The 12,616-nt window shown below is 48.6% G+C and overlaps 1 protein-coding gene across 1 annotated transcript in view; it reads right to left on the reverse strand.

The window, feature by feature from the left end:
- Window positions 1–12,616, reverse strand: part of TM9SF3 (transmembrane 9 superfamily member 3) — a 300,030-nt gene that overhangs the window by 25,975 nt on the left and 261,439 nt on the right. The window lies entirely within an intron of this gene.

A 12,616-nucleotide genomic window follows, 5' to 3' on the forward strand; every position in this document is an offset into this window, starting at 1 on the left:
AACAATCCATCCATAGAAACATTAGAGGCAATATAATAAGGGAAACCGTGTAATACACAAAATAGCAGCATTCAGTTGTAAGGCGAGTTCATGAGAAAATAAAATGGGGGAAGAGTTGGGCCTTATAACAGCTTATTACAGGTATGAGGGTCTCAAGTGGGTGGCACTGTATCAGTCTGTGTATTATCGGGTTTAGCAATAGGCCTGGACGAAGCACTACGCTACGCTCGAGTAGTTTGCGAAGTTTGCGCAACTTTTCACTAGGTGAGCTGCACGTAGCACAGTGCGAACACGCGTAGTGTAGTACAGCGGTCATTTTTTGCTTGCTCGTGTTCTCAACGTCAAGTTGGCGACTGCGAGCAAGCAAAATGACATCCTGGCGAGACTTTTTCCTCGTTCGCGATCAGCAACATCAAGTTGCCGATCGCGAGCGTTGAAAATAAACCTCCCTGCGAGATTCTCAACGCGAGGAGGTCTGTTTTCTCATTGCGAGTAGTCGCGTATGCTCGCAACCGCTCGCGATGAGAAACTACCAGTCAGCTCGAGGAAAAATCTCCTTGAGCAGCAGAAAACTACAACTCGCACTGTGCAAGATGCCGTTTTCAATGATTGCACAGTGCCGGATGCTTGTCCACACTGTGCAATCCTTGAAAACGGCATCTTGCACAGTGCAAACATGCTACTACGTAGTTCGCGTAGTGCTACACGTAGTTTGCGTAGTGCGAAACGTAGCTTTGCGAAGCGCTACTTTGCAAACTACGCCCAGCCCTAATTAGCAATAGGATATGTAAGCAGATATGTTGTGAGGGGAACCCAATTGTCCCGAGGACGGGAGGTTAGGGGGAGCAGCTCAGCGAAAGCGTACATTTGGTCCTGCCAAAACACCAAGTCCCGGATCCACTCCTTAAATTTAGGTGCCCGTCCCTGACCCCATCTGCATGCAACACACCGTCTGGCGAGGAGGAGGCTGAATGAAACAAATTTTCTGTGTGTCACTGCTATACTTTCGGTGTAGCCAAGGAGGGCGAAGAGGGGAGTGTGTGAGAGGCGTAGCAATGTCATCTGTTCCAAAGCTTCAAGTACCAGGAGCCAATACTCCTGCACCGCAGTGCAGTCCCAAGCCAAGTGAAGGAAGTCGGCCCCCGTAGTCCCACATCAGCCACATCTATCATCATCCCGTAGCTTAAAGCGATGGAGTTTCGCGGGTGTATAATATGTACGGTGTAAGTATTTGTAATGAAGAATCCGGAGGTGGCTACTGGACGTGCTCTGCTCCGTTTGCCTGCAAAAATAGGTCTACTGCTCCTCAGTAATAGCTAGCTCCAGTTCTGCAGACCATTTAACCCTGGAAGTGTTCAGTAAAGGGTGTTGACTGGTGTAGAGCGAATGGTAAAGGGAAGAAACTAAATGGGGTGCTGCGTCTCTGGCCAATATGAGGCGAAGCGCAGCTACCTCCGGAGGTTCTCGGGGGAAGGAAGGAGTATGTTCCTTAAGTCCCTGACGCAACCGGATGTATAAAAAGATGTCCATAGGGGAAGGGGACTGCGCAGAGAAGAGTTGTTGCGAGGTACAGAATTTCCCTTGGAGGTAGAGGTCTCCCCAATTCTTAATTCCATATTTGGCTAGAGTTTTTTTTTAAACTCCCTCCTGGAGGACTGGCATTTTCGGGTGATATGTTAGAGGGAGAAAAGGTGAGTACAGCATAGGGGCCTGGGTTCTTGTAGCAATATGTTGCCACACCTTAACAGTACTGGTGATTGAGGATGGAGCATCCGCGCATGCAGTAATGGCCGTGAATATAGCGCCATCTATAGGTATGGGATCCAATAGCTAGTGCTCGGCGGCCACCTGAGGCATATATCTGGGGGGGTGGAACCAGAAGTGTGCATAATGAGCCTGCACACAGGTGTAATAAAGTTTGAAATTTGGTATGTCGAACAACCTTGTGAGTAGGGCCGGGTGAGAATGTCTCACTGTACTCTGGGCTGTTTGCCACCCCAAGTGAGTCGGATGAGTTCTGTCCTGAGCATCGTGAAAAAGGTCCTACCTGGGTTATAGGGTATGTTCATGAATAAATAAAGAAGTTTAGGAAGAATAACCATTTTTATTAAGGATATGCGACCTGCAATGGATAGCGGGAGGGCGATCCAGCGCGTGATGTTGTCCCTAATCCCATCCAGGGCACGACTGTAATTAAGTCGCATCAGTTCGTCGTGATTCGCGAAGATCCAGATGCCAAGGTATTTAACCTAGTCAGGGCACCACTCAATCGGGAAGTCCGGAGCGAATTCCGTGACTGAGGAGGTAAGGGGAAAGAGTTGAGATTTGGACCAGTTTATATGGATCCCAGATAGCCCCCCAAATCTCACAAACTCTAGAAGCAGCGGATTGAGGTTTATCTGGGGCTCTCTGACATATAACGTGATATTGTCCGCATACGGAGAAATCAAAATATGTCGGAGTGGGCAGCGGAGCGCCTTATCTTGATGATACTGTCTGACTTTGGCAGCAAGGGGTTCAACCGTTGGGGCAAACAGGAGCAGCGACAGTTGACATCCCTGCCGGGTTCCATGAGATATCGGGATGGGGGAGGAGAAGTGGGCATTAATAAGGACTTTGGCTACAGGTTCGGTGTAAAGCAGGCGAACTCGAGATATAAATCCCCGCGGAAAGCCCATGTTTTGCAAGATTACAAAAAGGTAGTCCCATTCCACCGAATCGAACGCTTTTGCAGCATCGAAGAATACAGCGGCCAGGGGTATTCTTTAGGTCTACCGTGCGGAAAGTGGAGAAGAGCGTGCTAAGATTATTTGTAGTCGCCCGGCCTGGGATGAAACCAGGCTGAGACGATTAGCTAGTATTTTCGCAAGGATTTTTGTGTCGGTATTAATTAAGGATAGAGGTCTGTATGAGTCACAAAGATCTGATGCCTTACCAGGCTTAAGGAGGGATGATATCAATGCCAGTCTCATGGAGGGGGGTAGACAGCCCAACTCCTGTGCTTCGTTAAAGACGAGTTTAACAACGGGAAGTAACTGGCCGATATATGCTTTATAAAAATCTACACAGAGGCCGTCCGAACCCAGGGCCTTACCGGACTGCATTTGCATTATCGCTTCGTGTATTTCATCATTTTTAAAAGGAGCCGCAAGGAACTACCGCTGTGTCACCCAGCCAACCAAGAGCAATATCCTGCAAGAAGGGGGCAATGTCAGGGGATTCATTTCTGCAGGTGCCATACAGGGCAGTATAGAATTCAGAAAAGGTGTGTAGAATGTCTTGGCTATCTCTGTGCCATACTCCGTACGAGTATGTTAACCTCAAGGACTTAATTGGCGAATCTAGGGCATCGGATTAATTGCGCTAGCTGCTTGTCTGGGCATTGGCTATTTACGTGCAACGTAGTATTTTCTGCAAAAGCGTACCTCGGAGTCAGCTGTTTTTTTATATTCCGTGAGCTTATCCCTAAATGTTGAAAGGTCTGGCCCGAGTTAGCCCCCCAGAGGTCGGTCTCCACCTGTTTGAGTTCATTCTCTGGTTTGTGAAGGGTACGGCGTAATCTCGCAAAACTCCGAAGCTTTTGGCCATACAAACCCCGCGTATCGTGACCTTGAAGGCCTCCCACACCAAACCCACGTGGAGACTGAGTCCAAATTGGTCTGAAAGAAAGCAGTGATTTCTTCCCCAATCTCAGCTCTGAACACCGTATAAAGCAAGGTCTCCGGAGCAAGCTGTCATAGATGGATCGCAGGTCGGGAGGGGCAATTGTTATGAGCACTGGCGAGTGATCGGAATAAGTCCTGGCAGGATGGGTGGCACGTTTGACCCAGGAAACAGCGCCCCGGGAGACCACCCAGTAATCCAGTCGAGCCCAGGAGGCGTGTAGAGCAGTGTAATGGGTACCCTCTTTTTCTCCAGGATGTACATGGCGCCAGACATCAGTGAGTTCATGGGCCTTATGTATGCCCTGTATGGTTGTTTGTATCCTGGTGTAGTGTATGGGGAGGGGGTTAGATCTGTCTACCATTGAGTTAAAAGCAGTGTTAAAATCTCCTCCCCAGATGATATGAGTTGATCCTACTTGCAGAATGCTCCCCCATAATGTAGTGTAAAAATCTGGGTCATCAGTGTAGCTATACACTATCACAACCGACTGGGTTCTCAGTGTGCCCCACAGTATACAGATGTGCCCCATGTGGTGCTGTTGTGTGCCCCCTAGGATGACGGGTGAGTTCCGCTTAACCACGATTGCCACCCCCCTGGAGTATGTGGAGTAAGAGGAGAAGACACGTTTCATAGCCCATTTACTAGCAAATGTAGGGGAACGGGAAGGGTCGAGGTGGGTTTCCTGCCATACCACTATGTGTACATGATGTCTGCCCAAGTAGGAAAGGATTTGCCTGCACTTCCGAGGGTCACGAAGGCCTCAAACGTTCCAGGAGATTAGATGTAAGGGTTCAGCGTGCAATGGCATGGTAAACTACGAAACGAAGGATAGGGAATGGTCTGTACGACACATAACGCCATGTGATTCATGGTACAAAGTCTGCGCCTGTCCAGTGGGTTGAAAAACAATACGAACAATTAGCATAACCCCCCCCCCCCCTCCACCTCCCACCCACAGCGGCACCCCAAACGTGCCGGCAGTACTACCCTCACCCAGAACAAAAAACACATTGCAACAGTGCAATAAGGGAAAAGTCATTATCCAAAAGAGTGATCTAGGGGTATCTCCCATATGGGGGTACGCCAGTGGGCTACGAAAACCTCCCCCATTCTTGTTACAGGGGGGGAGGGTACTTGGCAACAACCTCCAGCAACAACGGAGTAGTACATATGAAAGGACATCGTCAGTCGAGAGATTTATCGTACCAATATGAGATATAGTGAGGGAATAGTATTTAACGGGGGAAATTATTCAGTCAATATGCATGCAGCATCATCACTTATCTGTGGTCTGAGAGTAGTGCGTAAAGTGTCCCAGTTCGGCATGAGCGGAATATGGTGAGAGTACATACAGTTTTGCATCGCACTCCGAGCTCCCAGCCGAGGCGTCGGGAATGCAGCAGACTGGGCCAGCCTCCGAGGGATGGGGACAAACTCCAACAGAGCCAATCTACTCATACTAGAAGAAACATCGGTGACCAGAACGAAGGATGCTCACTCAGCGCTTAATGATGGAGATTGGGAGAGGTGGACCGGGGATTCTTACGTCTGAGTGTTCTTTTTGACAGTTCGAAGAAAATCGCCCACTTGCTGTTCATTTGTGAAGAAGTGATATTTATCCCGGTAGGTGACTCTCAAACGGGCGGGGTACAGTAGAGCATACTCTATCTGGAGCTTGCGGAGTTTCTGCTTAGCCGGGAGAAGTTTGCGCCGGGCCTCCTGCACCGCCATCGTGAAATCAGGGTATAATGAAAAATGGGCACCTTCAAATTGTAAGTTATGATGTTCTCTGGCTAGCTTCAGCGCAGCATCTCGGTCCCTGTAACTTAGGAGGCGCGCAATTATCGGCCACGGGACAGCTCCGGGGGCCGGCCGAGGGATCAATGTGCCCGCTCCACAATGAATTGAGCGGAGAAGGCGTCTGCTTCGAAGGTGGTGCGTAAGAGACGTTCAAGAAAGTCCTCCATCCGGCCAGTATTCGCGCTCTCAGGAATTCCGGTAACGCGGATGTTGTTACGTCTGCTTCTAGCTTCCAAATCCTAGTTTTTTGCGGGGATTACTTTCAGGAGCTTATCCATCTGGGCCATTTGTTGGGTCACCTGCGAGGTGGTATCTTTTGTGTCTGAAATATGCCTCTCTGCCTCCTTAAGCCGCTCATCAGGTTTCTCCACCTTCAGTACTATGTAGTCCATGCGAGTGCTCACCGAGTCTATTTTGGTGTAAAGGTCAGTCAAGCTGCGTTGCATTGCCAGCAAGAGGGACTTGACCTCAACCTCCGGGGCTGGTGGGGAGATAGAGTGAGATGTGATTGCCAGGGGGTCTGCTTCCTCAGCAGTAGAGCGGGTGACAGCTCTCTTTGTATCAAAGGGAAGTTTGGTTTGGCTACCTTCGGGGCTTCCCCATAATGAAGGTGTCCTGGAAAGGGTGAGTCGGCACAGGGGAAGACAGTCGTGCACCCCCACAGCAGGGACTGCAAGAGTATGGCGACACAGGATAGGGGTGCCACGCTGATCCCTTAAAGGTAGAGCCAAGGGATCAGCAGCGCGGGGCAGAGCTGCAAACGTGTGGGCCCAGGAGTAATGGCGTTCGGCAGGCGAGGAGAGCAGGGGGCCCAGAGTGCAGCAGGCCAGTGAAGTACGAGGAAGGTACGAGGAAGATGGCCGCCTGGTAGGGAGCTCCTGTGAGGAGCTCCCAGTGCTGGGGATCCCATTCGGGCATTATCCCTGTTAGCACCTACCAGCACGACGGAACGAAAGGAGAAAGAAGAACGGAACGAAAGAGTAACTGGATCGAGTAACTGGATTGACTAATGACCCCTGAAATGCCCCAATCGGACTTTCGATTCTGACACCCTCATCGCTGACGCGGTGCTGCTGAGCCGACCCCGCGGACCACCCTGCCACCAGCCCTGCACTGGATCCAAGGCGGCATAAGAGCGGCGCATCAAAAGGGGCGGCTGAAACTCCAGGAGCCTGTTCCAGACAGCTCGACTACTTCGGAGGGCTGGAAGTGGTCCCCCGCTACAAGGCGGAGGAAGGCACTGGAGCTCGGTTGCTGATCCATCCCTAGAAGCCCAAAGGCACACACGGCTGAATCGGTGGGCACCCTCGGCAGCATAGGATCGGTGACGCTGAGGAAGGGGGTCGGCGCTGGCTGAGCCGGCGCGGGTGAATAAGCGCTCCCCCTCCAAGGATTCTTTCAGAACGGAGCGGTCGGCGTCTGGAGCGGCTCCGGTGTGCCCTGTGGTGTGTCTTCAGTAGTGATTCGACGAGAGGCCCCCCCCCCCCCCCCGCCGTCCAGTGGTTCGGTGAGTACGGAACGGGGGGCATCTGGAACGGCTCCGGTGTGCCATTGTCTAGATGTTTGGGGCAGCATTTTGGCGGGAGGCTTCCCCCCTCCCCCCTCACAGTGCCGGTATGCCCTGTTTACCGGTGTGTTGGGGGCAACCACTGCGCAACTTGGGAGAAGCCTGATGTGAGCAGCAGCGTCAGTGGTGATTTGTAAGGTAACTGCACGCAGAGCTATTTACCAAAATACCCATGCAGGTCTTTTCACTCTCTGCCTGGAATACAGCACACAAAACTATTTGAACAGCTTCAGGGGCGACTCGAAGGGCAACTACTCGCAATCCCATCATCTTAAACACTCATGCAGGTTTTTTACGCTTTGCCCGGACTTCTATACTGATATCTTTATGTGACTGGTATTTTCGCGGGCTTTTTTACTCTCCATTGGCTAATCTGGCTGGGGCCATAAAGCTGGAACCATAAATCGCCCCCCTGCCCACCAGATGACCATGAAGCTACATACCAACGCGGTCAGGGAGCAGCAAAACAGAGATAAGCCACCATCTAGCAGCATAGAAGCTGAACTCTGCTCTCCCCCTCAATCAACATGGAAGATGGACTAACTCGACATTCCCAGAGTAGAAAGGGAAACCAAACTCTGTAATCCCTACATTTTGGCTGCCATCTTAGACTGGTCTCTCTCTCTCTCTCTCTCTTTGTCGGCCATCCTGGACTAGTCTTTCTCACTACTTGAACACACCCTAAGAAAGCCTCATTAGGCTAATATTAATTAGCGAATGTCTGCCATTTTTGCAGTATCATACCTCCAATTGCTTTTAATGCACCGATAGTTAGCTCATATAGCATCCTAAGAAATGGCCTTTTTAGACTATTATTAATTAACGAGTGTCTGCCTTTTACTGCAGTATTATACTTCTACTTGTTTATAATGCACCGATCGTTAGCTCATATAGCACCCTAAGAAATGGCCTCTTTAGACTATTATCAACTAGCGAATGTATGCCTTTTATTGCAGTATTATACTTCTACTTGTTTTTAATGCACCGATCGTTAGCTCATATTGCACCCTATGCATGATTTACTTGATTGTACTGTTTGCTCCTTCTGATTTACCTGTCTGACGATGTACTGTTTGCTCATCTGATTTACCCGTCTGACTATGCTCCCTCATGTACTCCTTCTGTGTAAAGCGCTCTGATATCCGCAAGGATCTTGTCCGCGCTATATAAAACTTTCAAAATAAAAATAAATAAAAAATAAAAAGTTGCAGTTGGGAGGGAGTCTGGGTTCAGTGTCTCATTAACAGTGCGGGGGCAATCTCCGCAACAAATCAGCCAAACAGTACTTTGTGGTAAAAAGACTATGCAGTCCCCTCCTGTGTAGGGCCCGGTCCGAACACCTCCTACCGGAGTACAAGGTGTAGGGCGGTAAAATATTGGGACCTAGGAGGAGGTGTCCGCGGGGGCACCCTAGGAGTGTTGATAGGGGAGGAAGGCGCTGTAGGCCTGCTTCATGTGGCCTCGTCAAAGTTCCAGCAAGCAGGGAGAAGAAGGCGGCCCTCCTGCAGAGGAGCGTGGGAGAGCCAGTGTCTCCCTTTAGACAATGGCTCCAGGTGGTTCGTCGAGTTTCAGTGGCAGCGTGTGCCGCCCGATCACAGGACTCACCCCCGCCTGCCAATAGCCTGGGGCAGTGTCAATGGAGACAGCATGGTAGGTGTGCGGTCGGAGGAAGCAAGCTGCCAGGAGCTGCAGCGCTCTACGGAGGAGCCGAGGAGCAGCTGTTATGAGCGCTGAGAAGGTGGAGAAGTGTGACACGCTGGAGAGCAAATGCGAGCTTCGGCTGCCTCACCGTAATGAATGATGCGTGGCAGGGTCGTAGAGCCTGATCTTTCCGTCGTGGGTTCCGAGGTGGTAGCCGGATTTGCTGGTGTTGATGGCAAGCGTTTGCGGCGGAAGGCTCCAGGTCGTATGAGGGGGAAGGAAGAAGGCAGTATCACAGGCCACATGGCCTAGACGTCACGTGTGGATCACGGGCTCTTTCCGAGGCAGCACAGCCTGCGGATCACTGCAGGATGCGGTCGCCGACCGTGACGGGTTTCTTCAGCGTATAACTGCACCGGGTGACGCTTTCAGGAGCTGATTTTGTAGCAGCAGGGAGCAGTCGTTCTCAGGAATCTATTCCAGTACAGTGGGAAAGTGCTGTGGCCGTTTAATCCAGAATAAAAGTCAAATTAATAAGCCACGTGTCCAGAGCCTCACAGGCGTGCGCCCATCTCGGTTGTGCGCCACCTAGCGCCCCTGGTCTTTAGCCAGTTGAACTTCAAGTCAATCTTTAGCTCATTCTAACATCTTAATTTCAGAAACAATCCAAGCTTTCCTCCAACTGATGTTAACCTCTAGCTGATGGGAGTATGTTTCTTAAACATGCGTCCCACCTTGAATCTGAGTACATAGTCTGATTACCCATCTATTACGAGACAAATATTCAAGTAGTCTGTCTTCTGTGTTGCTCAGCCAACACAGTAGGCCTTTGCCAAACATAATGGCAAAGGCCTGCCAATGTTAGCTCCTCATCATAGGGTTGTGTATACTAGGTAAAGTGAGAGGACACACAATTATTCATTTACCCATTAGAATTCAGGAACTTTGTTGGAATTATTGAAGGCTGGAATACCTACCTATGCAGCTTCTAAATGAAGAGACAAAGAAAAATCTCATTTTGTCAAGACAGGAGATTCTGGATCATCAACCCTGAATGTCCACTCCAAGATCATTGTTGAGCAAAAGGAGATCAAGGACGGAACATTTTATTTAATTAAAAGAACCCTGAATGTCCACTCCAAGATCAATTTGTTGAGCAAAAGGAGATCAAGGACGGAACATTTTATTTAATGAAAAATGTAGAAGTACATCTAAATGCTTTTCTGTGGAGATGCAAGCTCTACGGACCCACACAGAAGCAGTGACTGATTGTCTTAATAAACAAAATCACCTAAACTTTATGTCTACAGTTTTGTTCCTCGGAGGACAGCGGTTTGGAGGGTCACCCACAAGCTTAAATTGTTTGCACTACTGTGTGGGTTTACAGTTTGTAATAGACTGAGGTGACAATAGCCTTTCGCCCCCACATTATGACAGAGGGAGTTCAGATGAAGCAATTATGTTTTAGGTTAACTGCACCACTTTGTGAGAGGGTTCACCAGACAAAAAACCCTGTGGTTTAACTCAGAGTCTGCACCATTGCTACTACTAATGATGCCATGTCGGTTTGCCAAAGCTGATGTTGGTTTCACTCGGTTTCCTTTTGTACAATCTGAACCTTCCACATAAATAAATAACCACCCTGCCTGGCTTCAGGCATTCGTATTTCTGGAACAGAGTACTAAAGGTGAAGGGTGGATCAAATACATAGTGCCTTACCTCTTGCCTTAAATGTTAAGTCTTAAACAAGGGATTCTCTTCAGCACTGACCTCTATAGTATCCAAGTCAAGAAGAACAAAATAAGGTGAAGAACTAGTTGACTTCCCTTAAGTACCAACCCATCTGAATAACACTGCATTTGCAAGGACTGAATCAAGAAAGTCCAACCGTCCAAAAGTGGTCGCAAGTTAACACTCATATCCATCCTCTCTGCCACTCAGCTGAGAATGCACCTTTCTTTCTACTACGCAAGTTCTTCCATTTCCCAGATCCAACAGCCAAAGCATTTCTGCTAAAAGTACACTTTTGATCGTATCTGCCCAAAGGTAACCCTTACAAAAACAGGATACCAACAAGGTCTGTTGCTATTTTACCAGAGTTTCAAGAAAACGACTGCCAGCAACACTGGGGTCAGGAAAAACTTCTTAGTTGGGTAAAAAATCTATGCAAACACAAAGAAGTTACCCCAAAAAAAAACAAGACTACAGAGCTTGAATGTGAATCTCTAACCTGTCCAATACCTTCAGATGCAAATCTGCATGAGTCAAAATGCTGCCGGGAGAGACATTGTGGGCAGTTTAATCGCTCAGTCGCCGTCCTCCGTAGGAAATTCTGGGTTAAATTGCATCCGGCAATCACCCCACTTCCCCATCACAAACTTAGTGAGTGAATAGCAGAAAGGCAGGTAGCGTGAGCACCACCACTCCATACAACACTGGAACCCCCATGGAGAGCTAGGAGACACTTCAGCATCAACACTAAGTGCATTCCATGCACGCCCCCATATAAACTCACTTAACAATGGTTCTTACCACAATTAAGGCAGTCTGATGGTCACACTGCTGCTTAGACCTCACGGCCTATAAGGTTCCAAAGTCCAAGGTAGTACAGCTCCATAGTGAGAGGCTGAATGATGTCAAGGACATTGATCAAGGACAGCAGCATCAAATACCTAATCTGCAAAGTTGTTGGGACCTCCTCACAGGAGATTTCAGACACAGTAACATGAAAGGGGCAGGTGGTGTTTGTTAGTGGTGGTCACACTCTTCTCATTTTCAGGAGGAGAATAAAAACCTACCTTGGAATACCCACATTTTATGCCCCAGAACAAGACTCTATTTAAACAGATAAGACTTTGGCAGGGGAGCCAAAACCTTTACCTTTGAGGCAGACACGTAAATAATGTCCCCATCTGAAAAAAGCTGGCACAACTTCCAATAGTCCACATTTGCAATTTTGCTGTATTCCTCATTTCCCTGACAGGTCCCAGACAGTATATTTGGGCCATCTTACCTTCAGAGATGAAGAGCAATTTGAATACCTGCCATGTAGCACTGGAGAGATGGGACAAGTTATTGATTGCAATAGTTTGCAGTGAGTAAGAGAAAACTCTTGCAGAAACCTGCACTACTGCATACAAAAGATCACGAAAAATACCTTAGCGAGGTAGAAAATGCAATCTTATTACAAAGTAAAACTGGAGACATAACAGAAAACTGGAAAATAATTCTGCACCAAAAATATTTGAAATATAGTTTTAAAATGCCATGTTTAAACATCCTCCAGGGCAACATGCGGACAAGTTAAAATGAAAAATATAAAAACTACTGCTTTAGGAGTTCCGTACTTCATTGTAATACTGTGCAGGTCTCCAAAAGAGAGAAGTCTCATTCAGCACATTAAAATGTGTTTAAATCCATTAAGTTTGATCACTCATGGTGTAAAAGGTTTTATAAAAAAAAAAAAAAAAAGAAAAGCTGCATTATCAAACTATTCTAATATATTCCTTGCGTAAAGAAAAGAATTCTCACAACAGAAGAATCTGGGGAAGACCTCATGCTCGAAAAACATTTTATCCTGCTAGGCTCTGCGTAGTAGAATCTGGACATGTCGACATGTGGAGTGGTGTGGCTCACTGGTTAGAGGCAGCAGACCCGGGAGCAGAAGTCGGCCCGGGACCAGGGTTCAATTCCCGACGCGGCAGGGTCGTGGACTTGGGTCAGCATACTCGATAATTCTCGCTTCGGTGCTTACTCTAATCAGGGGTTCCACTCGGCAACTCTGGGCATTAGCTTGCCTAATCTCCACAACGGCCCCATCAATTCCGGGGATGCCTGGCTCCACCTTGGGGACTCCCAGCAGGGACCATCCCACAGGGAAAGCCAGGACGGGTTCCCCAGAGTTATACAGCGCCAGGAAACCTACGGACGGGTAGCAGTGCG

This window comes from Lissotriton helveticus, chromosome 5_1 (genome assembly GCF_964261635.1).
Source record: "Lissotriton helveticus chromosome 5_1, aLisHel1.1, whole genome shotgun sequence".
NCBI lineage: Eukaryota > Metazoa > Chordata > Amphibia > Caudata > Salamandridae > Lissotriton > Lissotriton helveticus.